General features: G+C 43.6%; 1 protein-coding gene across 3 annotated transcripts in view; it reads left to right on the top strand.

The window, feature by feature from the left end:
• The first annotated feature begins 363 nt into the window (after positions 1–363).
• GPD2 (glycerol-3-phosphate dehydrogenase 2) overlaps positions 364–26722 on the top strand; it is a 150926-nt gene continuing 124567 nt past the window's right edge. For 2 of the 3 annotated variants that reach the window (XM_030916183.1, XM_010353178.2), the window contains exon 1: positions 1165–1719. The gene's annotated coding sequence lies outside the window, so the exon portion shown is untranslated. Of the gene's footprint in view, positions 1005–1164; positions 1720–26722 lie in introns of those variants that run through there. The other variant, XM_030916181.1, reaches the window with a different exon arrangement.

Genomic DNA, 26722 nt, shown 5'->3' with positions numbered 1-26722 from the left:
AAGGGCTTGTAAAATCTGGGTAGCTCAGCCCCAGCCCCAGTCTATGAATCAGGTCACCGGAGTACAGTTTCTATCAAGTTCTCAGGTGATGCTGATGCTGCGGGCTCCAGTGACTACACTTTTAGACCCAGTTTTGAAATACAAGGACTTGCAGATCCCACGTCCAGACGGATTCATTGGACTTGGGGATGGAAATCTGGCATTTCACCCCTCCCCGCCCCCTCCCCTGTGTCCAAGGGTGAGAATCATTGCTCCTCTGTGGACTATGGATGATTCCCTCAAGTTACTGAGTTTGGGACTTAATAAATAAATGCATTCCTCTGGGTCAACTATAGGAGTTCTGCGGTATTTAAGGACATTAAATGAGTGACTTAATACTTTATTTAAAAAATACCACTGCGTTTTTGGTTCACACTAATTTTCTTCCTTCTTTTGGAAAGGCATTTCCGTCCATCTCCTGGATATTTTCCAATGCCACGATAGAAAAGTTATTAGTACAGCACCCAGAGGTCTTCGGAGCAAAGCTCTTAAAGAAGTGGGGTCCATTTGAGCCCCAACTCCGCCTTCCTTAGGTCCCCTTGGGCTTGTCTAGCCCTAGTAGTTCCAACAAGTGAGCTGGGCATGCTCAGTGGGCAGGGTAGTTTCTTTTTTTGGGGGGTTGGGGGGTTTGCAAGTGGGAAGCCCGCTGTTCAACTGCCGGGGCTCTCCGCCTCCCCCCACCTGTATGAGGCTGGGCCTGGGGAACCTGTGCTCAGCATTCCACCCCCTGGAGCTTGGGCTTGGTCTTCCCTGCGGGTCCCTGCGCTGACATTCAGGCGGGGAGCCAGGAGGCCTGGCGCGGCTTGAGCCCGCCGGGGGAGCCGGGCGAGAGTTCTGGGTTCTGACGGCGGGGTCGCAGGGTCGCCCGCCTCCTGGACGCGTCTGTAGGCCTAGGGAAGCCGGCCGGCCGGGAGGTGCAGAGTAGGAGAAGCCAGATCCGGGAGAGGACAACGAGAAGTCGTCAGGTAAGCCAGCCCCGCCAGCCTGCCGGCCGGCGAGTGTCTCCCTTCCCCCAGGCAGATGGCCAGGGCGGCCCGCATGGGCGAGGACACAGGAAATCGGGCACCGCCACCGTCTTCCCCAGCCTGGCCTAGCTCAGGCTTTCCAGTCCGCCAGCCCGCTGGCAAGGCGGGGCGGAGGTCTGGGGTCCGGCACCACCGAGGCACAAAGCAGGAACTGCAGCCGCGGGCGAGGGCCCTTTGCGTGTGGCGCTGCGCGACCCCACCCGGCGGCGGGAGCCGCGTCCCTGTCTAGTCACGTTCATTGGGCCGCGAAGACCTCCTCGCTCGCCGCCCGCTCTTCGCAGCGCTTTTCCATCCCACACCCCAGCCAACCCCGGCCCCGGTTCCTGCCCCCACTTCCGCGTTTCCCCGCTGGGCCGGAGAAGCCTGGGCCCGAGGCATCCGGGCTGGAGGTGGCGGCCTCGCCGCCCGGGTCAGCCCTCCGGGAGGGAGCAGGCGCGGGAGCGGGAGGAGGAAGTCGGGAAGAGGGAAGGCGGGGGCGCGGCCCGCCCGGCGCTCGAGTTACACCCGCCCAGCCCGCCTCGAGTGACAGCCCCGCGCGCCTCGCTGCGAGCACCCGGGCTGAGGCTCTGATTCCAGGGGGAGGCCGACTCCACCCAGGCTGGAGAAACTGGGTGCTCCTGCCCGCTGGCCCCTCGCGCGTGAGGATCTATCTCAGGTGTGTGCTTCCTGGGAGACCCCTTCCCCCGCGCTTAGGATTCTAGCGGGGAGTGGTCCCTTTCTGACCCGGGCTAGTGTTCTGGGACTCCAGTGTTGCGGTAGGTGGTGGCGGGAAACGTGCAAGAGTTAGAATTTCTTCCCACCAGCAGAAGATGGACTCGCTTTTCTCTAGGGGTTCGTTGTTTATATTTTGGAGGCGGCAGTTGTAAAACAGTACAGTGGCAGGACTTTTGGGGCGAGGGCTGGTACCCCATTGAAAGTTTATGCAAACTTTTAGTTTGTAGACGGTGTTAGTCTGATAAGGATTGTTGCTCCCTTCCGAAGCAAGAGTGAGAACGAGTCTGGAGGGGGGCTGAGGCTTCTTTGAGAAACTCAGCGGCTGGCATGTGACCGTCCTAGGAGGAAATGGAAGGTGCACACTGATAACTTAAAACAGCCTCCACTCCCCACGTAGTAACTTCTACCAGCAAAAAATAGATTTGCAGAGACTGCTTTGGCAGGAAGGTGTAGCTGGGTGAATGAAGTGCTGCTCTTAGCAGATGGTCTCTAGTCTGGCTTCCACCTTGTGCAGTGGAATATTCACTCCCAGAAGAGTTCCAGAGTAATTTACAAACACAAATTCTCACAAAGTGTTAGTGACATGGGCAACCCAAATCACACAACACATTATAAATATCATAGGAGGCAGCTATAGAAATAGCAGCTAGTCAACTTATACTTGTATAAATAGGTGAGGGGAGGAAGTTAGTAAGTGACAGGGAGTCTTTATTGCTAAAACAAAACTGTTAGTATTTTGCACGTGTTCCAAGTTTAAAGAGATGTGAAGTTTGTTTTTGGCGTGTGGAGGGTGTTGGCAGCTGTCACACTGGGCCCAGGCACTTCTTGGTAGCTACTGACCACTCTAGTCCCAGTCCTGCAGTTCTTGCTGGCCAGCACATGACAGCAGGATGCCATTGCCCAATGGAGACCGTGTGCAGCCTGGGGAACCTTGTGATGTGGATGTTGAAACCCCCCCCCCCCCCCCCCCCCGTTTCTCACAGGGGCGTTATGTCAAATTACAACACTTCCTTGACTTTTACAAATCAACTCTTCAAATACAGCAATATTTTAATGAATAAATGGATAAATATGGGGTTTGGGGTTTGAGAACCAACACTGGATTCATTGCAACAGTCCATTCTCATAGCTCACAGAGTCATTTTATTTTATAAAGAAATTGAAAGCAGCATTAGAGCTCTGCTTCTTTCTCTCTTCCTTGTGATTCATTCAAAGATGCAATGGCTTGGTTCAGGAATTGACAAAAGGGCCACAGTGTTACCAATTGTTAGTGAATGTTACCACCCCCTTTAGTTTGTTGTAACTAATCTTATTGTAGATATTTTAAAAGATTTGATGATGATTGTGCGTAACTTATGTTGGTAAACTATAACTGTGAACTTACTCTGTTTGGTTGTTTTCTTTCCTCTCTAGCATGTAAGTTCTATGAGAGTAGTAGGGCTTGTTCTGTCTTGCATACTTTCAAAACTCTAATGCCTGGAGTGGTGACTAGCTTGTAATATACCCTCAATAAATGTTTTCTCAATGAGTGACCTCTAATGCCTAAAGGGGTGACTAGCTTGTAATACGCCCTCAATAAATGTTTTCTCAATGAGCAACCGAACTGTGGAACAAACTCTAGCTGAGGGTAGTTGCGGAGCAGGGAGCCAAAGACTTTGGCCTTAGGTCATCCTTTAAAACTCAGCCTCAATTGTCTCATTGGCAAAATATGGACACTAAACGCAATGACATGTGTGCAATTGCTAGCAATGTACCTGGCAAGTAGTAGACTTCAAAAGACTAGCTTCCATCCTGTATTTTTCCTTCATATACTCAAATAGGAAAATATGGGCAAAGAATATAGTTAGCTTGAAAATTTGGGCAAAGAATTCTTGCATGTTGTGCATGAATTATCCGTATTTTTTTTTGGTTAGTTTAGTGTGTTGGGCTGGGGAGAGGAGAGGTGAGTTAGTGGTAGCTATGGTTACTAGAGAAGGGAAGCAATTTTCAGATCAGTATCTAATTTCTCAGTTTTTTTTTTTTAAATGTGATGATGTTTCTGTTTAGGTTTTCCAAAACTTGATTCTTTCTGTTTGTCAACACCTGGACTCATGGGGTGATCCTAAGTGCAGAAACAACACTTCAGAAAGAGGACTAGAAATCAAATATATGAACACTAGTCTTCTTAAATGAAATTTTCTGTATTCTTGTGCAGCATTTTATTGTAATAAGTGCTAGATTAAAAAAAAAGTTCTCCTCTTTTGAAAAGCTTACAGTTGTTTAACAAGGTAAAACATAGATGGAACACAATTGGAGACCAACATAAGACCTTGTACAATCATTTTTCCAGTGGTAGGATATTGGCCAGAACTGTTGTGATTATGAAGGAAAAGGTTAATATTGGCTCAAGTAGTTGGAGACAGCTTCCTGCTGAAGAGAATGTCACTTCAGTAACAGAGGGACTTATTTCCTGAAGACGATAGAAAAGATCATCTTTGTTTCAGGAATGTTTGCTATTGTGTACTTCATTGTATGAAAAAGCCAACATAATCGTGTACTTTCAAAAATGATCTTTCTGTTGAAAATTATATGGGAAATCTTCAGTAAAATTTTGCATATGCAAGAAATGAATACTTGTCACTATGTCTGTGAAGTTTAAAGCTCAGGGTTGGCGTTAAAATGGTAACTCTTCATTCTTGTCACCTTTAACACACTTGCTTAAAAATGTGTGTCAGATAGGTCACGTGCAGTGGATCACGCCTGTAATCCCAGCACTTTGCTTTGGGAGGCCAAGGCAGGTGGATCGCTTGAGCCCAAGTGTTTTGAGACCAGCCTGGACAACATGGAAACCCCCTATTTACAAAAAATACAAAAATTAGTCAGGCATGGTGGCCTGTGCCTGTAGTCTCAGCTGCTCAGGAGGTCAAAACTTGAGAATTGCTTGAGACTGTCTCAAAAAAAAAAAAAAAAAAAAAAAAGCCAGACAGGCACGATGGCTCATACCTATAATCCCAGCACTTTGGGATGGGAGGCCTGGGCAGGTGGATCACCTGAGGTCAGGAGTTTGAGATCAGCCTGGCTAACATGGCAAAACCCCGTCTCCACTAAAAATATAAAAATTAGCCGGGCATGATGGTGGGCACCTGTAATCCCAGCTACTTGAAAGGCTGAGGCAGGAGAATTGCTTGAACCCAGGAGGCAGAGGTTGCAGTGAGTCAAGATTGTGTCATTGCACTTCAGCCTGGGTGACAGAAGGAGACTCTGTCTGAAATAAGTAAATAAATAAATAAAATAAAAGTGTCAGATGGCCTGCCAGTTACTCTGTTCAGTTTTGACAGTGGGGTATATTTTATATATTTTTTACCTGGAGTATAAGGAGAAAATTATTAATCATCAGGGTTGAAACCCCACTCAACCTGCCGAATTCAAAAATTGTTTCTTGGGAGATAGCGTAGAGCTGAATGGAACTAAACTAAGAAGATATTATTAAGTAAATTTTAGTTGCTCATCAAAATACTTAAATGATTCCATCATGTCTTAAGACTTTTGAGATAAGAAAACTTAGAAGTGGTATGTTAGGGCAAGAAGAAACTAATAAAGTGTGCTTTACTTTTCTTTGTTTTAGAATTGTTGACATGATGTGTGAAAGAAATGTAAGAGGAAGATATAATCAAACTCAACTCCAAGTGAGAAAGACAACCGCCAATGTGGCTGCAAGCCAGGAAATCTCTAACAATTTTAGAATAGACTTCTTCCTGTAATATATAACCGGGGATTGATCTCAGGAACATTTAAGAAAAAGAAAGGAAGAGATGTTGATGCTTTGAATACCTGAGAATGTTTAGATAATGATTGTGGTCAGAATGCATCGAGAATTCTAATTTGTGTCCTGACGTGAATGTGACCAAGTTTGTTTGTTTGTTTCCTTTGGCTTGTCTTCCAGGATTTTGATCTTTTGTTAGAGGCTCTTACTAGTTCTTTGGGTTGTGTATTTCTTCCTATATCATATCTGTGCTCTTATTTCCTATTTTTCAGTTGAGAATTTTATGTTCTTTCAAAACCAGATTTCTGATTTATGCAGCAAAAACACGATTTATGATTTATTTAGGTCAGGCTTTGGTTCAATTAGTTCACAAAATTAGTGGGAAAAATTGGTTAATAGATGTCTCTCCTTCTCAAGTACAAATATATTGTGATATATTGTGATATAGTGAGAAAGATACTTGTCCCCTGTTCTGACTAACGAACTTTTAAGACCCTTGGAATCTCTGGAATGATGAGTGTCTTTTTCTACACTGCTGAGATGACAGGTGACTCTTGGTAGAACCATAGATAGCTTCAGGATGGGGATGGGAGCTGGTACCAGAGGAACCAACTATGTAATTAGAGGGTTAGAATTTCAGCTCCACTCCAGATCTCTGGGGAGGGGAGAGTGGCTGGAAATCAGTCAGTCACCAGTGGATAATGATTTAATCAATCATGCCCATATCACGGAGCCTTCATAAAAACCTTGAATTTTGGAAAGCTTCTGAGTCGGTGAATACATGGAGGTGCTGGAAGGAAGGCATGCCCAGAGAGGGTACCCCTTCTCCCATTTCTTGCCCTGTGTACCTCTTCATCTGGCTGTTGATTTGTGTCTTTTATATACCTTTTGTAATAAACTGGTATACATAAGCAGGCCCGTTGTGGTGGCTCACACCTGTAAGCCCAGCACTTTGGAAGGCCAAGACAGGAGGATAACTTGAGCCCAGGTGTTTGAGATCAGCCTGGGCCATGTGGAGAGACCCTGTCTGTACAAAAAATTAAACAACAACAACAACAACAACAACAACAAAAAACTAGCTAGGCGTGGTGGTCCATGCTTGTAGTCCTCACTACTCTGGAGGCTGAGGCAGGAGGATCTCTTGGGGCCAGGAGGTCAAGGCTGCAGTGAGCTGCGTTAGTGCCACTACACTCCAGCTTGAGTGACAGAGCGAGACCTTGTATAAAAAAAAAAAAAAAAAAAGAGGAAAAAAAAAAAGTAAGTAAAGTTCTGTTAGCCATTACAGCAAATTATCAAATCTGAGGATGGAGTTGTAGGAACCCCTGATTTGTAGCTAAGTTTAACAGAAGTGTGGATATCCTGGGGCCCCCTATTTTTGACTGGCATCTGAAGTGGAGGGCAGTCTCATGGGACTGAGCCCTTACCCTGTGGTGTCTGCACAAACTCTGGGCCATTAGTGTCAGACTGAATTAAATTGTAGAACATTCACTTGGGGCCGGGCGCGGTGGCTCAAGCCTGTAATCCCAGCACTTTGGGAGGCCGAGACGGGCGGATCACGAGGTCAGGAGATCGAGACCATCCTGGCTAACACGGTGAAACCCCGTCTCTACTAAAAATACAAAACTAGCCGGGCGAGGTGGCGGCGCCTGTAGTCCCAGCTACTCGGGAGGCTGAGCCAGGAGAATGGCGTAAACCCGGGAGGCGGAGCTTGCAGTGAGCTGAGATTCGGCCACTGCACTCCAGTCCGGGCGACAGAGCAAGACTCCGCCTCAAAAAAAAAATAAAATAAAAAAGAACATTCACTTGGTGTCCCTAGATAGTTTCTTGGTGTGAAAAACCCATACATTTGGTGTCAGAAGTATTGTTACTAGAGGAATAATTTTTCTTTATATATGTATTGACAAAACTTAAAGACATTATTTGGGGACATCTTTTAATTATTCAAATGAAATAATTATTCATGTACTGTATTTTTGACATTGAGATACTGTCAAAGTCTGGGTACTTTAGAACAATGACTGTTTGATTTAGATTTTTCAAGCTTTATATTTTTTGAATACTGAAATGTCCTCTGTGGAATCTCATGCTGGATTGTCCACATATATCCTTCTATAAAAGGTTTTAATATAGGGGGAAAAACAAACCCCACAAACTATGACAGACAGACTGTTTTCTGAAATCGAGATTTCTAGAAGCTGCTACTGTCAAATGAGATAACCTCTGAGTATTACTTGGTAACAATGGGGTGACATGCTTAGAATGCTTTGCTACTTGTATCTGCTGATGACCACCAAGGCCAAGCAAAAACTTTAGATAGCTATACACATATATGGAACAAAAGTTTATGTTCAAGGTAAACTTATTAGGAAAACTTCGGTCAAGATTCCAAGAAAACATAAAATAAGCTTCTAAGTGTACTTCAAAAGTGACAAAAATAATACAGTTCAGAGTACTAGGTTCTCAAAAGTTGCTTTCTTTCAATTTTAACTGAATAAAAGAAAGGATATTGGCTAAGTGGTGGCTCATGCCTGTAATCCCAGCACTTCGGGAGGCCAAGGTAGGAGGATCGCTTGAGCCCAGGAGTTTGATACCAGCCTGGGTGACATGTGAGACCCTGTCTCTACAAAACATAAAAAATAAGCTGTGTCTGGTGGTGCGTGCCTCCTACTTAGGAGGCTGAGGTGGGAGGATCCCTTGAGCCCAGGAGGCTGAGGCTGCAGTGAGCCATGATTGTACCACTGCACTCTAACTTAGGCAACAGAGCAAGACCCTGTCTCAAAAAGATAAATGAATAGATAAATAATAAAAAACAATAAAAAGAAAGAATGTTTTGTTTCATTGTGGTAATGCCCAAACTGCTTTGATCATGTCACTCTCTCTCCTCCACCGTTCCATGGGTTACTCTGCCCTATTTGATCAAATTCTAAATATTTGTCCTGGAATTAATTCAAGGACTCCTCCATTCTCACCCTAATATTAAGGTGCTGTCCTTATCTTCTCTATGATCCAGTCACATTGGACTAGTTGGAATTCCCTAAATATATATTCCTATGCTGTCCCTATTCTGATGTTCTTCCTTTTATTTCACTTTTTGAAATCCTAACAAACCTTGAGTGCCCTGACCCCTGGCTACTAATTTTTATGACATTTTCCCTCACAGCACCAGTCAGAAATGTCTTGTATATTTTCTAAACCCTTTAGCTACTCTTTTTATGCTACTCATAATTCCCTTATAGATGCTTGTCTCCTGTAATTCTTTGCAGACATGCATAATTTCCTTTCCTATGGAAGATCATGCTGGATCTTACACAATTTTATAGACCTCACATGCCTAATCCAAGTGCCTTTCATGTGGGTGACTCCTAGTAAGCAGTTGTTCATGAATGGTTGCCCCATAATTCAGTCAGACCCTAATTCAAGCAATAAGTGATAAGAGTGTATTGGGTGTAATTGGACACCAGCTACCACACAGGCAGGTGTATTTCAGGTAATCTATTCAACTGGATACTTTACACTGTATGTTTTTTAGGCATCTCCTTCCCTACACATTTGGCAGTTTTAATCTTTTTATTTTTATCTCAAAAAATGTTTCCCCCTCTTAAGGTGCTGAGAGGTTTAATATCTTAAGGATATTTAGGAGAGGGAAGGGGCGAAGTGACATTATAAAAGGAATCCTTGAAGAAAATCAGTGGAGGAATCTACAAATAAGGAGGCCACTTAATGTTCATTGAGGACTCAGCACCCCTGTCAGGACACCAGAGCTTCCTTCTTTTCACCAATTTCTCCCTTCCCCCACTTACCCACCTAATCCAATCTCTTAACAATCTGGAAAATGAATTCCTAACAAGATGACTTATAAAAATTATTTTGTCACCCTTATCAAAGGTGTTGGATTCTATGGGGACAACGCCTTGGGGACCATGTATGTAGGCTAAGTCAAAGGTGGGCAGTGCCTACTTCTGAGCATCCCTGCAGCCACATTTTAGCCACTCCAGTGTGCCTTTGGTTAGTGTCTGGACCTTTCACTTTTCTCCTCTGTCAAATAAGGTGGCTGGATTGGATGAATTTGAAGTCCATGGAGAGCATGAAATGTTTATTTCTCTTGTCCTGCCTAAAAGGAAGCCAGTCCTGGCCACTGGGTTCTGTTTGCCTCTGGACCCTGGCCTAGATTTTCCTTTTATTGCCTGGAGTTTGGGGTTTCTTTGCTCTCAGCCTCTCCAGGTATAGCATTCACATCTAAAGGCTGCCACATTCTTTTATCTGTCTTCAGGATTATGCTCATAGGACCTATCAGAACGAGTATATTTTCACTTTTTTCTTTCATTATGTTTGCTAGTATTAACCCCTTTTCCCCATCCCTACCCACCATTAAGTAGCTGGGATACTTATCTAAAAAGTATAGATACTGCTGGGGGCAGTGGCTCATGCCTGTAATCCCAGCACTTTGGGAGGCCAAGGCAGGTGGTTTGCTTGAGCCCAGGAGTTTGATACCAGCCTGGCCAACATGGCAAAACCCTGTCTCTACTAAAATTACCAAAATTAGCTAGGTGTGGTGGCAGGTGCCTATATTCCTAGCTACTCAGGAGACTGAGGCACAAAAATCGCTTGAACCTGGAAGGTAGAGTTTGCAGTGAGCCGAGACTGTGCCATTGCACTCCAGCCTGGGCAACAGAACAAGACTGTCTCAAAAACAAATACACACACACACACATACACACACACACACACGCACACAAACACTAACATAATTTTATTTATTATTTTTAAAAACAGAATCTTGCTCTGCTGTCCAGGCAGGAGTGCAGTGGCACATTTATAGCTCACTGCAGCTTTGAACTGCCTCATGCGATTCTTCTGTCTTAACCTCCTGAGTAACTAGAATGACAGGTGTGTGCCACCATGCCTGGCTAATTAAAAAATATTTATTAGAGACAGTGTCTCACTATATTGCCCAGGCTGGTCTTGAACTCCTGATCTCAAGCAATCCTCCTGCCTTTGCCTCAGAAGTGCTGCGATTACAGGCATGAGCCCCTGTGCCTGGCCAGATTCACAGAATTTTAAAATAGGAACGAGTTTAGCAATTTAACCTAACCTGGTCTTTTTCTTACTAATAATAAATAGCAATGACAAGTTTTTATTAAGCAGTTGCCATTTTCTAGGCACTGTGCTGAGTACTTTGTTTACATTTTTAAATGTATCAACAGTGAACCCTGTCATATCAGGGAGCAAACAGGCACAGAGAAGTTAAGGGACTTATAAAGCCCCTTGTAAGTAGTAAGCCCCATGTAGTTATTTTCTGGTATGGCAGAAACTGCCTTAAGAACTGTTTTAAAAACAATAGAATGGAGAGATAATCTTATTCCTATTTCTGTAATGTATTTCCTGGCTTTTGCTACATTGTATTCCACTGCCCAACTCATTAAACTTTGCCATTTGACACTTAACACTTCCCAATTCTTTACCTTGTAGTTCACTAGTTTTCACCAGTGATGCTGAACTTGTTTAAATCGTTGCATATATAGCACAGCATGCCTATTATGACATTACTTATGATTTGACTTGTAGGAATCCACGACATTGTTAAAATTTTCTTAGTCTTAATGGATATAGAAGCAACGTGCAACTTGCTATCAGTCTTCTTTTCCACTCCTATACTTGGGTTTCTGATGGTTATTGTGAAAATGAAAATGTGTGTATTGGAGATGTATAAAAATGTATGTTTTCCAGCCTTAGTCATGAGAGAGTTCTTTTACCTTTTTCTGCACAATACATTTCTCTATTTCTTGCTGTAGTTGTTTTCAGACTTTCAGCATTTCTTTGAGTCTTTTATGTCACCCATGCATTTCTTTATTAAAAGATGATGGTTAGTGGTTAGGGTAGGCTCAACCGTCATAACTGAAAGACCTGAAAATAGATACAAGCTCAAGCACAAGTTTAATTTTTGCTTATATCATGGTCTTTGTTGGTGGATCACTTTCCTCTCAATGATTCAGGCACTGTGGATTCTTCCATTTTATGACTCAACAGTTCCTTAGGGCTTTCTTTTCAACTACAGCCAGCCAGTGGATGGTGAAAGGGAAAGGCAAGAAGCATATCTACTTTCTAAACACATAATCTTATTTTTTTGAGATGAGTCTTGCTCTGTCGCCCGGGCTAGAGTGCAGTGGCGCGATCTTGGCTCACTGCAACCTCTGCCCTGTGGGCTCAAGCGATTCTCCTGCCTCAGTCTCCCGAGTAGCTGGGATTACAGGCTTGCGCGACTACGCACAGCTAATTTTTGTATTTTTAGTAGAGATGGGGTTTTGCCATGTTGACCAGGCTGGTCTCGAACTCCTGGACCTCAGGCAATCCGCCCACCTCAGCCACTCCAAGTGCTGGGATTACAGGTGGCGTGGGATTACAGGTGTGAGCCACTGCGCCTGGCCTTAAACACATAATCTTGAATGAATGCATTAGTTCTGCTCATATACCATTGGCTGGAAGTCTGTTGTGTAGTGATACTTACCTGAAAGGGAGATTGGCACATGTAGTCTAGCTGCAAGTCTAGGAAGAAGAGAATATGCATTTTTGATAATGACTTAGCTGTCCCCTTCACAGTGTCCTTGCAGTTTTTTTTTTTAAGATGGAGTTGGGCTCTGGCACCCAGGCTGGAGTGCAGTGGTACAATCTTGGTTCACTGCAACCTCTGCCTCCTGGGTTTAAACCTCAGCCTCCAGAGTAGCTGGGATTACAGGTACGTGCCACCACGCTTGGCTAATTTTTGTATTTTTAGTAGAGATGAGGTTTCACCATGTTGGCCAGGCTGGTCTCGAACTCATGATTTGCCTGCCTTGGCCTCCCAAAGTGCTGGGATTACAGGCTTGAGTCACTGCCCCCGGCCCTTGCCTTCTATTATTCTGAGAGAATTGAAATAACATGTCAAATCTTAATATTTTTCTCCATTCCATATCATTTCTATATCTGAATCCATCAATCCCTCATTAATTCTTGACTTAGAGGTGGTTATCCAAAGTTGATGCTTTCCCCCATACTCTGGATCCCCCATTCCCTTCAGATGTCTTATTCTATGAAATTTTTCTATGCTTACCTGTATTGTATTTATTTGTTTGTATTGGAGATGCTGAGATGCATTTCAGATATTTACAAGAATGCTCAGGATTCTCCCATTACAAAAACAAACAGGCAAGACCAATAACCAACATTGCCCCTGTGCCCCATTCTGCCTTCTTGCTACATGCTCTCTTTCTCCTTTCCTTCAAGCTGTTCTTCCTTAAAGTACCTTTTGTGCCTTATTTTTCTACTTCCTCACCTTCCATTCATTCCACAACTTTTGGAATCTGTCTTCTATCTCAGATGAATCTCTCTGTGTCTTTTGCTTTCCTGAGACAGGGTCTCACCCTTTTACTCATGCTGAAGTGCAGTAGCACCATCATAGTTCATGGCAGCCTCGAACTCCTGGGCTCAAGCGATCCTCCTACATCAGCCTCCTGAGTGTCTGGGACCCCAGGTTCAGGCCATCATACCTTAATAATTTGTAAAATTTTTTATAGAGATGGAGCCTTGCCATGTGGCTGGTCTTGAACTCCTGGGCTTAAGTGATACTCCCTCCTTGACCTCCCAAAGTGCTGGGATTACAGGTGTGAGCCTGGCCTAAATCTGCTCTTGTTATGATTATGAGAGTCCTCTTGACTGACAAATCAATGAGATTTTATTACTTAAAATTGCCATGATTCTGCTCATTCTCTTTTCTGTGAAACTGAGTTTTCACTAGGCTATTGTGACATCTTCTCTTGGATTACTCCTTATGGATCTCTTTGCAGGTTCTTTGCCTTGAGCCTTGATATTGGAATTCCCAGGGTCTGTCTGCAGTTCACTGTCTTTTCTCTGTTGATGCTTTTTCCACCAAGTTCATCAATATCCCTGATTTAATTCAATCCCAAATCAACATTCTTAGGCAGACTTATTCGCTAAACTCAAGCATTTCCACTTGCATGTCCCATAGTTGGGTCAGGACCCATAATTTCTTCCTTCTTTCATATGCTATTCCTTTCCTTATTGACAAATGCCATCATCTTTTCTCTCACTGCCTACATCATCCATCCATTTGTTCGTTAGGTCTATCAATCACCTAATATATGTCAGTAATTTTTCCTTTTTTTTTTTTTTTTTTGAGTCTTGCTCTGTTGCCCAGGCTGGAGTGCAGTGGCACGATCTCGGCTCACTGCAACCTCTGCCTCCCAGGGACAAACAATTCTCTGCCTCAGCCTCCCGAGTACCTGGGATTACAAGCACCCGCCACCATGCCCGGCTAATTGTTTTGTATTTTTAGTAGAGACGGGGTTTCACCATCTTGGCCAGGCTGGTCTTGAGCTCCTGACCTCGTGATCCACCTGCCTTGGCCTCCCACAGTGCTGGGATTACAGGTGTGAGCCACTGTGCCCGGCCTATGTCAGGAATTTTTCTACAAATAAGATTATAGTGGTATACAAAACAGTTTCTGCTCTTGTAGAATTACATTTTAGTGGGGGATAAAGAAATAATAATGCTTATATAAAGGAGAGATATGAGAAGGTAAGAGTTGTATGAATACTTTGCATTTGAATCATTTGGAAAGGCCTTTGAGGACTTAACATTTAAGCTGAGTCGTGAATGACCGGAAGGAGCTTGCCATGCAAAGTTGAGCAGAGCATTCCAGGTAGAGGCAGCTGGCCCCCAAACACTAATAGTAATCCTGATTTGACAGACATCAGAAGGTAAATAAATCTGGAACTTAGTGGGTAAGAGTGAGAAGTGTTTGTATTGGTGTCCTGTGGCTGCTGTAACAAATTGAGAGGTGACAACGTGCTGGCGGCCCTCTCTCGCTCTCAGTGCCTCCTCGGCCTGGGCCCCACTCTGGCCGCGCTTGAGGAGCCCTTCAGCCCGCTGCTGCACTGTGGGAGCCCCTCTCTGAGCTGGCCGAGGCCGGACCCGGCTCCCTGTGCTTGGGGGGAGGTGTGGAGGGAGAGGCGCAGGCGGAGGTTCGGGTGGGAACCCAGGCTGTGCAAGGCGCTCGCAGGCCAGCGCGAGTTCCGGGTAGGTGTGGGCTCCGTGGGCCCTGCACTGGGAGCGGCTGGCCGGCGCCGCCAGCCTCCGGCAGTGAGGGGCTTAGCACCCGGGCCAGTAGCTTCAGAGGGTGCCCCGGGTACCCCAGAAGTGCCGGTCCGCGGGCACTGCGCTCGAATTCTCGGAGGACCTCAGCTGCCTCCCTGTGGGGCAGGGCTCCGGACCTGCAGCCTGCCATGCCCGAGCCTCCCCGCCCCCATCCTCGCCCCGGTCCCTGTCCCTGTCATAGGCTTCTGCGCCGCCGGACCCTCCCTACGGGAGTGCCGCCCCCTGGACTGCGGCGCTCGGTCCCATCCACGTCGGTCCCATCGATGACCGCCCAAGGGCTGAGGACTGCCCGCATAAGGTGGGACTGGCAGGCTGCCCCGCCTGCCTCCCTGGTACAGGATCCACTAGGTGAAGCCAGCTGGGCTCCTGGGTCTAGTGGGGACTTGGAGAACCTTTATGTCTAGCTAAGGGATTGTAAATACACCAATCAGCACTTTGTGTCTAGCTCAGGGGTTTGTAATTACACCAATCAGTCCTCTGTGTCTAGCTCAAGGTTTGTAAATACACCAATCAGTACTCTGTATCTAGCTAACTTAGTGGGGACTTGGAGAACTTTTCTGTCTAGCACTCTGTGTCTAGCTCAAGGATTGTAAACGCACCAATCAGCACTATGTGTCTAGCTCAGGAATTGTAAATGCACCAAGCAGGACTCTGTCAAAATGGACCAATCAGCGCTCTGTAAAATGGACCAATCAGCTCTCTGTAAAATGGACCAATCAACAGGATGTGGGTGGGTCAGATAAGGGAATAAAAGCAGGCTGTGGGAGCCAGCCAGTGGCCACTTGATGTGGTTGGTTTTCATGCTGAGGAAGGTTGGTTTTATTCTTTACAATAAATCTTGTTGCTGCTCACTCTTTGGGTCTATGCTGTAACACTCACTGTGAAGGTCAGCAGCTTCACTGCTGAAATGAGCGAGACCACAAACCCACCAGAAGGAAGAAACTACAGGCACATCTGAACATCTGAAGGAATAAACTCCAGACTACCATCTTCAAGAACTGTAACACTCACTGTGAGGGTCCATGCTTCATTCTTGAAGTCAGCAAGGCCAAGAACCCACAAATTCCAGACACAAAATGACCACAAACTTGGTGGCTTAAAACAACAGGAATTTATTCGCTCCTGATTCAGGAGGCCAGAAATCTGAAGTCAGTTTCATTGTGCCAAAATCAAGGAGTTAGCAGGATGTGCTCCTTTCTGAGGAGTGAATCTGGTCCTTAACTGCTTCATGTTCTGGTGGCTTCTGGCATTCCTTGGCTGTGGCTGCATGATTCCTGTCTCTACTTCTGTGGTCACATCATTGCATTCTCATCTGTATCAAATCACCCTCTGTCTTCCTCTTACAGGGATGTAAAGTGATTACATTTAGGGCTCCCCGTGGTAATTCAGAATAACCTTTCCCTCCGTTTTAATCACATTTGTGAAAAAAAATTTATTTTTGGCCTAACATTCACAGTTTCCAGGGATTAAGATGAGATATGTTGTGGGCGTCATTGTTTAACCTACTGCAGTGTTTTAAGAGACGCTTTAAAAAATAGCAAGGGCTGGACCCTACAGGTTTTTATAATCCAAGGTGAGATGTTTAGATTTCATTCTGGGGTGCTAGAAACAATTAGAGGATTATATGGAGGCAAGATAAATTGTGTGGTTTTACCGTAAAATAGTCTTAATTTTTTTTTTGTACATTTCCAAGAAAAGTTAAATTAAAATTAATTAATTAAAAAATTTCTCCCCAACAAGAGAGTATTGTGTAAATGCTAAGAAGATTTTGTTGGGTAGAATTGAGGTTTGGAGGGCTACAAACAATTGTCATATGCAGTATTTTTTCACTTGCCAAGAAGCAACTGTGAGTGATATTGCTCCCATTGAGAATACACACTGTCAAAGACTATGCTGGCAGCTACTAGTAGACAGAATGTGGGAAGTGGGGGTTGGTCCATTTTAGTTGCCCAACTGAGAACTTATTGCTGAATGGACAACCATTGTATTAAAGATAGAAGGAAGTGGGCTGGGCGCGGTGGCTTATGCCCGTAATCCCAGCACTTTGGGAGGCTGAGGCGAGTGTATCACTTGAGGCCAGGAGTTTGAGACCAACCTGGCCAGCATGGCGAAACTCCATCTCTCCTAAATATACCAAAAAAAAAAAAAAAAAAAAAAAAAAAAAAAAAAAATTAGCTGGGCATGGTAGCACATGCATGTAATCCCAGCTACTAGGGAGGTTGAGGGAAGAGAGTCACTTGAACCTGGGAGGTGGAGGTTGCAGTAAGCCGAGATCGTGCCACCGCACTCCAACCTGGGTGACAGAGAGACTCTGTCTCAAAGAGAAAAAGGATAGAAAGAAGTGGATAGATTTAGGATATATTTTTGAGATAGAGTTAGTTGGGTGAACTTGACTGCTAGATTATTTGGAGGAAAGGAAAAAGAATAAAACAGGCTTGCATTTTTTATTTGAGCAGCTGACCCACTTACTGAGAAGGGGAGGGCTGGGAAAAAGGCAGACTTGATGGAAGATAGAAAGTGTTCTGCTTTGGCTAAGTTTGAAGTGATTATTAGCTATTCCTTTGGAGATGTCAGACCATTGGGTGAATGGGGTTTGGAGATTCTGAGAGAAGTTTGGCTGAGAATACAGGCTTAGGAATTATTTGCATATAGGTTATATTTGATACTGGATGGAGTTATCTACAGAGAATGTATATAGAGAGAAGCAGGCCACTGAGCAACTGTTACATAGAAGAGAAGGAGGAGTTGCCAGTGGGATAGGAAGGAAAGCAGAAGAGTGTGGTGTCTCTGAGGCTAAGAGTTCAAAACATATTAAAAAAGAGATGGTTCTACTATGTTAATTATAGAGATTACATTTGGTGAAATGAGGTAATTTGTGATTTTGACAATTTGACATGTAGTTTAAGAAGAGAGGCTGGGATAAAGTTTATTGGATTGAATTGTGGAAGTGGAGACAGTGCTTATAGACAACTCTTTCAAGAAGTTTTGTTATGAAGGAAAGCAGAGAAATGGAACAGTTCTTGAAAGAGGATATTGGTCAAGAGAGGGTTTATTAGAACTAGAGGATAATACAGTGAATTTCTATGCTGACAAAATGATTAAGTAGAGAAGAGGAGCTGATGAAGGTAGGAGAGAATGATAGGTAATTGTATGAGTAAAATTTTTGAAGAGCCATGAAGGAAGGGGATCTAGTGTACAAATAGAATGGTTGGTCTTTACTTGAAACAGGCACATTTTGTTAGTAAAGAGAAGGACTGCAGAGACAATGAGTACAGAGGTGGATAAGTCATCATTTGGGTGATGGGAAGATGGAATTTTTACCTAGTTGCATCTATTTTCCCAGTGAAGTGTGATGATTTTGGGGTGTGGAGGGGTGAAGCAGGTTTGGGAAAAGAGATTGGAAATGGCTATTTTGAAACATCCTGGGGAAATGTAATATGATTGTGGGTCAGTGTGGATTGCACATTGCTGATTTGCAGCTATGATTTTAAATTGAGACCAGTTGTGGTTACGTGTTTTTTCCCAGGCGGTTTCTTCAGCTGTTTGGGTGGAGATGTGAAACAGGCAGATAGTTGGGTTTAACTGGTTTGGGGATTTGCAGAGTTAGAATGAAGCATGAAGAGAGGAGCAAGGGAGTTAAGGGTGCTTGGAAGGGAGAAATTACAATGATAGACCTAATTTATTCTAAGCTAGGCAGCAGGAGAAGTGACTGATAGTGAAGCAAACAGGGTCAGTGGACTGAAGGGCCAGATAATGCCAAGATGGTGGAATGGAAATTCCAGATTACAATAGATAAACTGAAGAAAGAGAAGGTGGTGTTTACAGTGTGGGGTGCTTGAGGCTGGAGTCTGCGGAGTTGATATAGTGAGGATGCCCAATTCAGAGGTTATGATAATGAGGTAGGGTTAAAGCAAAGGTCATCAGAGGTGAGGTGGTTGAGGAATTGGAGGCTTCATGTAGTTGTAGAAAACAGCAATGATGGCCAGGCCTGTAATCCCAGCACTTTGGGAGGCTGAGGTGGGTGGATCACCTGAGGTCAGGAGTTCGAGACCAGCCTGGCTACCATGGCGAAACTCTGTCTCTACTAAAAATACAAAAATTAGCTGGGCATGGTGGTGGGCACCTGTAATCCCAGCTACTTGGGAGGCTGAGGCAGGAGAATCGCTTGAACCCAGGAGGTGGAGGTTGCAGTGAGCTGAGATCGCTCCACTTCTCTGCCGCCTGGGCGACAAAGCAAGACCGTCTCAAAAACAAAAAACAAGAAAAAGAAAACTGCAATGATGAAGACGGATGAGTTTGGAAAGGGAAATAGGTGTGAAGGTCATCAGCAAATGAGGGGAAATAGCAGTAGATGGGTAGATGACAGCGAGAAGGGATAATGGGTGGTAAAGTCTAATGGCATAAACTTCAGACAGGTAAGACTTTTGAAAGAGGATTGAAGAAAAATTAGAAGGTGAGCTGGAGAGACACTTAATCCACCTCTAGGTTAGGGGATCTTGGGGATATGTACAGAGTTGTTACTCAAAGTATTTAACAACTCATATGAAATGGTAACCTGCTGTTGTAGGTCTTCCATCAGGAGCAGGATTCTGGGGGCCTTTTGTGAAGCTAGATATTAACTCTTTAATCTCTTGATCATAGCTAGTTGTCAACCAGTTGAGAGGTATTTTGATACATTAGCAACTGCCATAGCCATCCTTGTTTGTACTGGCTGAAACTAGACTTAAGTATGAGAATATAGGGCCATGTGTGGTGTCTCAGGCCTGTAATCTCAGTGCTTTGGTAGGCCAAATGGGAGGATTACTTGAGGCCAGGAGTTCTAGACCAGCCAGGGCAACATAGTGAGACCTTATCTCTATGGGAAAAAAAAAAAAAGAAAAAAAATGAGAATATAACCAAGCTTCTCTTTATAGGATACTGGGAAAACAGTGTTATTAGGGCTCAGCCTCCGAAATTCAGGTTAAATCTTACTTTCTTTGTGTTTTCAAGGTTTAGTTTGGTGAAAGGAACACTCAGAGAAGAGACTATAATGGAGTTTGCTGGGGATAGGGAAGATGAGAAATGGGGCAGATTGGTCTTCTGGTGATGACTGAGGAAAAGAGCACTGTGGAGCATGCTAGGGTTAGTCCAGGTGATGTCTTGGGGGAAATTGGGTAGGGACCATGTGGCAGCTCTTGTTGTGTAGTGGCCAGGGGTGAGCAAAAGCCGCCTTAGAGTGTCTGTAGCTCAGGTCATCTCCTGAAGACGTAGTGGCCAGTTGGAGTATAAAGGCCTCCTTGGCGACCAGCTGCATTTTGTTGGCTAATAGCATGAGGCGCTCTTAGGGCCTCTTCTCAGCCAGGATGGTGATGTAACCCTTGGGGGAGAGAAAGGGGTCTTCTGTTTGAAAAACTAGGGACTGCTGCTCCCCAGGAACAGTCATCTTAGCAACTGTCCCTCCAAAATGGATTTGGACTTTGTGCTGTCCCCTCTGTTATGACTGTCGTTGTCTTAGTATGGACTCTTAGGAGTTGCGTCGAGTCTCCTGACTGCCCTGAATCCAGTCTTCTGATTTCCTTACTCCCAGATTCACATTCTTTTAGTTTATCTCTCAAGATTGCTCTGGAAAATTAGGAATGAGGGAATGGTCTTTTAAGTTCAACCATGGTTCTATCTAATCCTACTAGGAATGTTGTGAAGATGAATGTAACACATATAAATTGACAAGCAGAGCCCTTATAACACAGTATGTAGCCAAAACATATGCTTTAAAAGCCTTTGTGGACAATCCTTTGTCTAATGACAAAGTTCAAATTCCTTTGACTCGTATATAAGATTTCCAGTGATTTTTCTGCCTTGCTCCATTGAGTTTCATCACCTCCTTACTTATGATTACTAATTCCAACTTTGCCCTAGTCAGACCACACCCTCTTGTTCTTGAAAATGATATATTCTCTCATACCATTATGTCTTTGCACATAGTCACTCTGGATACGTAAACCCTCACCGTTAAAGTTATATATTGCCTTCCATAGAAACTTCCCCTGATGCTTCCTGCCTTCTCTTTCCTTCAGGGGTAAGTACTTTCTTAGCCTCTTATTCTTATTTGTATCATTTGTGTTTGTGTTAGAATGCTCCTCTCTATGCTATTAGTTTCTTAAAGGCAGAAACCAGTAAGTGATTCATCTTTGTTTGCCCATGGTCTAATACAGTAGGTGCCCCACAAATGTTTGTTGAGTAAATTAAAACTCACTGCGTATTTGAATTTCCATATTACCTTTGTTTGGTTAAATCTGAACTATATTTTATATGTCTTTTTTTCTTTTTTCATTTCTTTTTTTTTAAAGTGCAGGAAAATTTTCTGATGAAGTAGTAGATGAGTGCAGAAAAAAAACTGATGTCCATGTAGTATAGGATGGTAAACAGACTTCATCCTGTGTTCTTTTTCTTCTGCTGAATGACTTTTACTGCTGGATTTATCCAGTGATTTTGCTCGCCATTGCCATTGTTTTTTGGTGAATTGTAATCATTAACGTTTTCAGTGGTACACCAAAGAAATGCAAACAAATGTGATTTTCTGTTGTTTAATTGGGCATTTTCTAGTGCCCACTTAAAATTGTAGGATTGGAGTATGGAGCCTTCTAGAATATTGGTTAAAAATCTAGTCCTTTAGGTCTCTTCAAATGTTGGTCTTCTTGGGCCAGGCACGGTGGCTCACATCTATAACCCTAGCACTTTGGGAGGTTGAGGTGGGCGGATCACCTGAGGTCAGGAGTTTGAGACCAATCTGGCCAACATGGCAAAACCTTGTCTCTACAAAAATACAAAAATTAGTTGCGTGTGGTGGCGCATGACTGTAATCCCAGCTTCTTGGGAGGCCAAGGTGGGAGAATTGCTTGAACTTGGAAGGTGGAGGTTGCAGAGATCATGCCACTGCGCTCCAGCCTGGGCAACAGAGTGAGACTCTGTCTCAAAAAAAAAAAAAAAAAAAAAAAAAAAAAAAAGTTGGTCTTCTTGATCCTACATGAACTAATGAATTCTGTATTCCAAAGAATTAAGATAATGTAAATCAGATGGCAGCAGAATGAATCAGGTAAGAGTGGGAAGGGCAAATGTGAAATGAGGGGGCAGGAGTGAGTCACTCTTTAGTGTAGATGGATAGGGAATGCTGGAAAGGGGAGGGTGAAGGTGGGTTGGGGGTTGTGGGAGAGTCTGAGCAATAAGGAGATGGTGTAGCATGGGTAAAGGTGGTTTGAGCAACACAGTGGTTAGCATGCTCTGTGGTTAGCATGCTCTGCATGAGTGACCAAGCAAGGCCCATTTTGGCACTTGAGATGGGGTCACTAACCCTCGTTCCCCGGTTCTCATTGTAAGGTTAACCAAAGATGCAGTGTATGCTTTTATATTTTGAGATTAGGGTATCATTTTAGAAGGGACACATTCTTGATTTCTTTAAAAAAAAAAAAAAAACAAAAACTGACTTCCTAGACTGTTTCCATGGCATTTTGTTTTTTTATTAGTATGTTTTCCTAAGGTACTTAGACGGTGTCCAGAGTTTGTGATAGAGCTAGAAAGCAACTCCCCACCTTCTCTGAACTACAAATAAATACCAAGAAGTACTATTCTAAGTAGAGGACCAGAAACTACTCATATGGGTCAAAGTTGTCCCAATGACTCGGGTTAACTCAGGTCACAAACCTTTGCTCAGGCTTCTTACAGGGAATATTTTTAATCTGTCAACTGACAGACGACTAGAGATACAGGTATAAACGTTGGACTCCACGTGATTAGAGCCTGACCTGAAGTGAAAATCCTCTTGCCTCCTTCTGACCTCTGTAACAGGTAACCTGTGACCTGGAAATAGATCTGCATTAGATATTGGGCTTGATATGGATTTATTTTTGATAGAGCACTCTGAAATAAGAGTGTCCATTCTATTTGAGTGAATGTTTATTTGGGGGAAAGATGCTAGAGATATGTCAGAAGAGGCTGCCTGCCTTTGTCTTTTCAGGGAAACAATGGAATTTATTTTCCTAACCTGTGAGTGTTAAGTGTACCTGGTTCTTCAGAACGAAGTGCTGGTTAGGCCAAAGCAGGGTTGTGGCCCGATGGAAATTGGTTGCTTTTGCTTTCTCTTATAACAATAGTCTTCTGTATCCCGATTCCACGTGCAAATGTGGACAATGTGTGAAAAGGCCAAAGCTTATTGTAGGTGCTCAGTAATGTTATGTATTAGCAGTGGGAGTTGTTGGATAGCAGATGTGTTTTTATGCTTCATTTACATGACCTCAAATTCTCAGTATAACTTGTGACAAAGGTGAGATTTTATAAATGAGGAAACTAAAGCTCACAGTCACATAACCAGTAAGTGGCTAAGTTAGAATTCACCCAGGGCTGTCTGTGTCTTCTGTCTCCTACACTGGCCGCCTCCTGTACTGAATGTTCTCCTGGGTGTCGTTGGTGTCATTTGAATATGCCAAGGACAGCACTCTATGACTGACAGGTCCCTGGCTGTGCCTATAGGAGTAGCTGTGTTCCTGCAGGCAAGTAGTAAATTATCACAGGGTGGGGAGAGAGAGGGAATGTTGACCCCCAGTTTAGGATGGTCTGTCTCTTCTCTGTGCATCTGTGGACCTCCTTTAGGGCCTGGCACAATGGAGGGGCCCCCTGGGTGTGTTAACTAAAGAGATTCTGTAGTTACGGAGTTGAAATTTGGGAAACACCAAATTCCAGGAAGGTCGGTCAGCGTTGCAGTTTCTGGTTTGATTTGTTGTTGGGATTTCCAGTGTTGCATTAAAACTGTAAATCCCTGAGAGGCTGTAATGTGCAATAACTAAAAATGTAGGGCAAGTTTAGGTGCAGCTTAACTCAAGCTTAAATGGTTATTGTGTCCCTTGCTCAAGGCAAATTCATTTTAGTTAGGGTAGAGATTTTTTCAGAATGAGATAGATAATTCTGTGACATTTTTCAGTTTTTACTCAAAGATTCCTAATACATTGTAAAGGCAAACTATTCTTTTTCTTTTTTTATGTGGATCTTTTGCTGTAGTTCATTAAAGATGAGAAAAGTTGTATAACGGGAAAATCACTCAAGTAATGGTCAGATGATATGGGATTTGGTCAAATGTCAGCTATCCATCTGCATGGTGCTCTTTGGAATTCTTTTTTTCGGGTCTCTTTCTATTATATGTGTGCACACACACATTTTTTTTTTCTAACTTCAAGAATAATTCATTCTTATTTTAGAAATCTAGAAAATAATGCACACAAGGAAGAAAATAAAAATGATTCATAATACTCCCCCTCAAAGATGAGATTTTTAACATTTTTGAGTATATTCTTCTAGTCTTCACTTGTGAGTGTATATGTGTGTGTATGCACATATACTTTAAAACTGAAATATATATATGTATGTGTATACACATAGAGAGACACTGTTTTATTTACTTTTGTTCTCTTCATAATTAATTTTCTACTTGTCCATTACCCCATCTCTATCCAGTGTAATTAGCCCAGAAAGGATTAATTCCTACAAGGTAAAGAAATTCTAGAATGTCTAATTTATTTAAGGGTGTCCACTTATTTTTAGACTTTTCTTTATTATGATTCTTTTCAGTAGGAAAGTGTTGCTTTTTCAAGTCAGAGTGGGTTAAGGGGATGTTGATGGCAGTCATTTGGCATGGTAAGTGACTTACCCCTACTGTCCAGTTTAGAGGGGAAAAATGGCAGAAGGCCTTGGAGTGCCAAAGGCCAGGGTTATGGGTCCAGCAGTGCCATGAAAAAGGGAATATAGGCCAGGTACGGTGGCTCATGCCTATAATCGCAGCACTTTAAGAGGCCAAGGTGGGCAGATCACGAGGTCAGGAGATCGAGACCATCCTGGCCAACATGGTGAAACCTACTAGAAACTACTAAAAATACAAAAATTAGCTGGGCATGGTGGCGCGTGCCTGTAATCCCAGCTGTTCGGGAGGCTGATGCAGGAGAATCGCTTGAACCAGGGAGTCAGAGGTTGCAGTGAGCCGAGATCGTGCCACTGCACTCCAGCCTGGTGAGAGAACAAGACTCCTTCTCAAAATAAATAAAAAAATAAATAAAATAAAAAGGGAATATATAGACGATCTCAATCTTTTATGTGAGGACCCTGAATTCCAGGGAAGTTTGTTCAGGCTGAGACTATCGTAGGGTAGACTGACATTGCTGAGTGCCCATTCTGTCATCTCTGCAGAGCACTTGGCTGCCACAGAGTATTATCTGAAAAGCACACCATGTTGCTGGTAGTTGCTAGACGAATGACGGAAGGAGTAGGCTCAAGTGCACTAGGTGAGGTCAGGCCTGAAGGTCATTGGGTTGATACTGGAACCTGGCGTTTTGACAGGAATCCTATTAGAAATGCCACTTAGTCACTTGCCTCCTGACTGCTTCATGGTAGGAACAGAGGCTCAAGCTATGGCCAAAATTTTTTGGATTAAGTTTAAGTTTTACTTAATATTATCCCAATTTTATCTCCGACATTTTCTCGAAATTATTTCAAAATTTATGGTTGAAGAGAGGATATTGAGTATAAATTGCTAATGTACTCTGCTGAATTCCATCAGCCATGTGATTTGACTGACAACAGTGCGTTCCTAGCCCACTGGGGTCTGGTGAATTGCATCTGCTCAGCCAGAGTGTTCCTTGAGCTGAAATTGAAATGAATGGCCCTTTAGTTTCTAGTGTGATGCCAACACTCAGGCAATTGACTTTTCCTCTTCAGGCTCCAATAGGGGGAAAATTATGAAATAAAATGGGGATAGGCCAGGCATCCTCAAGATTCAAACCCATAAATATAAATAAGTGTAATTAATCATATGCAGTCTCTCTTGCCTATTAAATCTATACTCAGCTGGGTCAGTAAGCTTTACACAGCTCTCAACTTCCTGGCCTGTGATTGGTGGGAAATGTTCTGGGTGCCTCAGCCTTTTGAGATGTGACATAGGGTTCTTTTCTAATACGGGTCCAGAATCAGTTCAAATTATAATGAGTTGTGGGGTGAGAAAAGTCACCTGCAAACAACCCCAGCCCAAGGAGAAATAGAAATATAAAAAAGATTTCTGCTGTTGGCGTTTAAGAGGCTCTCTTAGTTGACACTGTCTGTTCGTTGTTACTAGCCTGTTAGACTGAATGAGATGAACAGTCTTTCAAGTATGTAAGTTCAATACATATTAACATTCAAGTTTATCCCAGAAGTATTTGTTTCCCTATTATAGAATCTTGTTTTTGATTGCAGTTGGCATTTTTGCTTGTTTTCTCATTTAATTTGTTAACTCTTTCCCCTTCTCCCGTTGTGTCCTTTTTTCTGTACTTGCATCTACTCATTATGAACATGGCTAATGGTATCCTAATGAAAAAACAACTCTCTGTCTCTCTCTCTGTCTCCTGGGGGTCATTGGTGTCATTTGAATATGCCAAGGACAGCACCCTGTGACTGGCAGGTCCCTGGCTGTGCCTGTAGGAGTAGCTGTGTTCCTGTAGGCAAGCAGTAGATGATCACTCTCTCTCTCGCTCGCTTTTTTTTTTTTTTTGAGAGAGGGTCTCTGTTGCCCAGGGTGGAGTGCAGTGGTGAGATCTCGGCTCACTGTAGCCCTGACCTTCCAGGCTCTACTTTTACTCTTATTACCCTAAAAGGCATCCTCTATACTGCAGCTAGGGCATTTCTTCCTTTCTTTCTGAAATATAAATTTCATTGTATCATTGTACTGATTAAAATCCTCCACTGACTTTTTCTTTTTGTTTGTTTATGAGACAGTGTCTCACTTTGTCACCCAGATTGGTGTGATCATGGCTCACTGTAGCCTCCAACTCCTGTGCTCAAGCAATCCTCCTGCCTCAGCCTCCTGAGTAGCTGGGACTTGTTACCATGCCCGGCTCATTTTTTGTATTTTTTGTAGGGACAGAGTCTCACTGTGTTACTCAGGCTAGTCTCAAACTCCTGACCTCAAGTGATCCTCCCACCTTGGCCTCCCCAAGTGTTGGGATTACAGGCATAAGCCACCACATCCAGCCTACGCCAGTTATCCTCTAACCTATTATTT

Source organism: Rhinopithecus roxellana, chromosome 14 (genome assembly GCF_007565055.1).
Source record: "Rhinopithecus roxellana isolate Shanxi Qingling chromosome 14, ASM756505v1, whole genome shotgun sequence".
In the NCBI taxonomy this organism is placed as follows: domain Eukaryota; kingdom Metazoa; phylum Chordata; class Mammalia; order Primates; family Cercopithecidae; genus Rhinopithecus; species Rhinopithecus roxellana.
The sequence above is the reverse complement of the archived record's forward strand: the minus strand, read 5'-3'. Positions and strand labels throughout refer to the sequence as shown.